The sequence below is a fragment of the Arachis duranensis genome, chromosome 3 (genome assembly GCF_000817695.3).
Source record: "Arachis duranensis cultivar V14167 chromosome 3, aradu.V14167.gnm2.J7QH, whole genome shotgun sequence".
NCBI lineage: Eukaryota > Viridiplantae > Streptophyta > Magnoliopsida > Fabales > Fabaceae > Arachis > Arachis duranensis.
The window spans coordinates 116,161,588-116,166,083 of record NC_029774.3 but is presented as its reverse complement, the minus strand read 5'-3'; the positions used below and the strand labels follow the sequence as shown (position 1 = coordinate 116,166,083).

Genomic DNA, 4,496 nt, shown 5'->3' with positions numbered 1-4,496 from the left:
TCATCATTCTCGTGGTCTTACCGAGACGGCGAAGAATGCAATAATGTCTGTGTCCCACAAGTGACACTGCTGCCACTGGTGCGCATCTGAGCATGGTACACCGTCATCTGCTACTCCATCCGCTAAAGCCGCTCCAGCTGCTCCTTCCACTCTAGCCTGAGCTCATCCATATCCATCACGCGTGTGAGGATCTCTTGATTCCTGTTCCGGTCTCGTTTAGCTCCTGAGCCTATTCATGAAGGCTCCGGGTGAGCTCCTGCACCTGCAACCTCAAATCAATGCCTTCTTCGAGATCGATGCCTCGACTGGTGGCAGAGGCAGATGTGGAGGTACGGAGGCTACTGGTGAAAAATGATCCCAACCTATATATGCAGTTCTTGTACGGTGCCAAGGCGATCTCGCACCAAACCGCATTGGGATCCACGACTGAAGTAGAAGAGCCATTAGCATATTAAACAAAATAGGAGATACAAATTAGCTAACAAGGTTTTACTATATTAAGTTTTTACTGTACACTTTTGAAACCATCGCTCTCTGGTCTCAAAGGGTATTTTCTTGTAGCTCGGCTATGGATGGTCATACATCAGCTTGATGATGTTGGTCATCTCTTGAGTACATACGTTGTTGCTTAGCGCAAACCTATCAACAATTCACAAACAAACGAATATGGTAATATAAATTAAAACTTCAGAAACAAATAATCATAATATATAAAGATTTTTTTAGAAATTTCGGCAGAGTTTCATCTATAACTAGAATGTGCCACAAACTCTATCCATCAACAATTAACTTTAACAACACCAATTGTCAACAATCAATGAACAACAGTGAATGATCAAGAAGCAACATCCATAAATCTACTAAATCCACTAAAACTAGAATCAATAATCAGGATATATCAAACACTTTTAGCAGTTCAAACATACAATACTAAATCCACTAAAACTAGAATCAATAATAAAAAATCACTAATCATGATATATCAAACACTTTCAGTAGTTCAAACCTACAACACTAAATCTACTATAGCTAGAATCAATAATCAAGAATCACTAATCATGAATTATTAAACACTTTCAGCATATAAAAGACTTAAAGCATTACTTACATCGTTCCGCCATCAGGCAAAATCATCATCAGTACGATAGGAGGTAGTGAAAGGACTTCAACTGGCTGGCTTGCATGAGAGAATTCTGGCGTCGTGGTGTCTATCACTGGAGATCGCATTGCTGAGATAGTGGGCTACTGAGCAGATGGAGGCGACATCGTCGCCATAGACGCAGGGACATAGTTTGGGTTAGGCACCATGATGAACGGCTATTCTGATGCATCTGCAACTTGTGAAATCACCAGGGTAGTCGGATTAGAGGGAGAGGATCCAGAATTCCCAGGGTACCGACAAAACGTCAAAATTTTGAAACAAAAGTTTTTTGTAACGAAAAAAGGGTCCATTGCAGTAAGTCCCGTTACGAAAAATTTTTGTAACGAAAAATGGAACTGTTACAATTCAATACCATATTTTGTAACAATTTTTTCTGATACAAAAAACCAGAAACGTTACAAAAGTGATAACAAATTTTGATTTTGAAGGCATTTTTCGTGACAGTCAATTTTTTTCCTATCAAAAAATTTTGTTACAAAATATAACATGATTTTGTAACATTTTTTCTTTAATTACGAAAGCAAATTAATTATTTTGTAACTTTTTTTATTACAAATTACATGCATAATTTACTAAATTATTTTTTAAATTAACTAATATATTAACGATTTTAATAAACAAGTTTACATGCATATAATATGCAAAAACATACATAAGTCAAACAAGATCCTTTTAGCTAAAATTGTCTTGAAACAAAATAACATTAGCTAGTGAGTACATTGATTAGTTCAACCAAAATATAAAAGTTTTAACATAAAAGTTCAACCAAAACATAAAAGTTCTAACATAGATTAGTGTCTCTATGCATCAAAACATTCTTGAGCCCTCAAGGTAGCATATGGTCACCATTTCAACACTCTTGTAAATAAGAAAAACCGAAACAAAAAAGTTAGAAAAAAGATATAACACTAATTATAATTTTTTCACTAAGTTTTTTCCACTAACTTACAGGAATGGTGATTAATTTGCCTTCAGGGCTCCACACAGCCTGCAAGTTATTCCCTTCCTTTTGCAAAGAATGCAAATCTCATTTGTACTTCCCCAATCTCAATCTATGTTGCACCAATAGAAAATTCAATATAGTATCAAGCTTATATTCTATCCTTTAACTCCCCTCCCTATAAACTCCCATATACCGCATATTGTAATAATTTATCCCTCAAGAAATCCAGTCCAATATATTTCCCCCCAAAAAAATAGATAAATCCAATTATAACATTACAAAAACTCTGCTCCATGACACCATGAACACAAGATTAAACATGCAAAATAACATAATGTAAACTCTAATAATGCTTTTCATGCTTTTACACTCACAAAGTTCCATACAAAGAAAGTGAGATTCATGTCCAAACACCAAATTATAGCATAAAAGACAAAGCACCATATCTCTTTTACGTTACTTGGCATTTTTAGTTCTAGCCATGTTTCAAAACATGACAAAGCATTTCCTAACCATAGCCACACCAGATTTTTCTCCTTCAACGCTACTCCCAAAATACTCTTATAAAATTTTGCATCTGAAAAAAGAGACAGTGGACAGTTTTTATGACATCTCCACACAAAACACAATTTGAGAACTCTTCCAAAATAATGTCAAGTCTAGCCAACTTTTCTCTTGTACTGAGTTTTTCATGCAAAACAAAATATATATACTAGACTTTATTCAAAGTTAAAAATATGTAGATAAATTAGGGAAAAGATGTGAAAGATAATATTACAAACTATCAAAAGAAAAATAACATGTTATTCTCAGTAACAATTATTTATCATAAAGCAGCATAATATAGGGACAAGATGCAAAGCTTCATAGTGCACACTTAATAAAGGAAAAGAAAGCTAAGAAACACACAAGTCAACATGTTTGCAATATCAAAGTCTTTTCAGGTAAACAAATAATGTAAATCATCCCCCTCCCTCAAACAAAAGCTCTTTATCACTTGGTGCAAAGCAGTCAAAGTGGGATGGTTGACAGAAACATAAATGAGAATGGAAATACGAATAAGATGAATCAAAGAATTTGATTCTTCTCATATTTTTACAGAATCATACTATAAAGTTTCATAAGACAGATTTGACATGTGATGACAACAAAATCGATCATCTCACAATTATAACAATATATAATATATGCTGATTACTTATCCAGTAACTTAATAATAAATTTGAAATTCAAGATCATCTTTAGAGTTAGGACAAAAGAAAAAGGAAAACTCTGACAACAAAATAATAGCTCACTTCCTACACGCACAGATGCACTAGGCCAAATCTGATCAAGCTAAACACAACACTGAATAATTAAATAAACACAATACTGAATAAACACAACAAGAACAATTTCATAATTAAATAAAAAAATACAACATGTGAACAACAAGAATGTAACACCCTACCACATTAAGCTTTACGCTTAAGTCGTAAAACAGAGGTGGTGTGGTATTACGACCTCTAAAATAAAATGAGTACACATAATAGCAGAAGAATTATAATATGCTAGGAGCCTTGAAGAATAGAGGAAATAAAAAAATCGCGAATATAAAAGCGCAACGCTCGAGAAATGAGTTAACTTGCGTGCAAAGAAAGCTACAGCTATCAAGTGTCAAGTAACCCAAAACAGGAATAGAGAGTCAAAGATACAAAATAACGAGCTCCTGACTCAGCCTGCGAAGTCAAGACTGGCCGGAGAATATACACACATATATACATATATATACATATCCAAAACTCAAATGTACATAAACAAAATCCTGCCTCTCCATACACCTCTAGGAGGATCAAAAAGAATAAGTTATGTGGAGAGAAAGCTAAGTACATATATATACATCATAGCATAACAAAATAACCCAATAACCACTCCGCTTCAAGAGTCCAGACGCCTAACAAGATGCCTCTCGACCTACATCTGAAAAATAATAACATAGTATGGAATGAGAACCGGAGGTTCTCAGTATGGTAAAGGTGCCACACACATAATATATAAGGTCCTGGGAATGCCAGAGGCAATCCTAGAACGCCGACACTCAGATTATAGAGCTTAAAGTATTAAACAGAAGCCATAAAAGGTGGTTTACTAAGGATATTTAAACCTAACTTAACTTAACCTTAAATCTAAAACCGATTCTGCCATTCCTCCTTACCTCCAACTCCATCATGCATTTTCACAGACAACTAAACAAACAAAGGCAAGCACAAGAAGGTTACAAGTACTGCAGATAACAAATATACATTTAACATAGCAAGTACATTTAGGCACACCCAGTTAATACACAAGCAAGTAATTCAAGTAATATGCATATGATGCATGCCTGTCCTATGGCTGATGAGGCTCATCTGT

At 34.7% G+C, this 4,496-nt stretch overlaps 1 long non-coding RNA gene across 1 annotated transcript in view; it reads right to left on the bottom strand.

Annotated features, from left to right (window-relative positions):
• Positions 1-3,698: 3,698 nt before the first annotated feature.
• The window catches only part of LOC127745793 (uncharacterized), an 8,476-nt gene continuing 7,678 nt past the window's right edge, over positions 3,699-4,496 (bottom strand). Inside the window, exon 2 of the long non-coding RNA XR_008007357.1 lies at positions 3,699-4,064. This is a non-coding gene — a long non-coding RNA (uncharacterized LOC127745793). The remainder of the gene's footprint in view (positions 4,065-4,496) is intronic.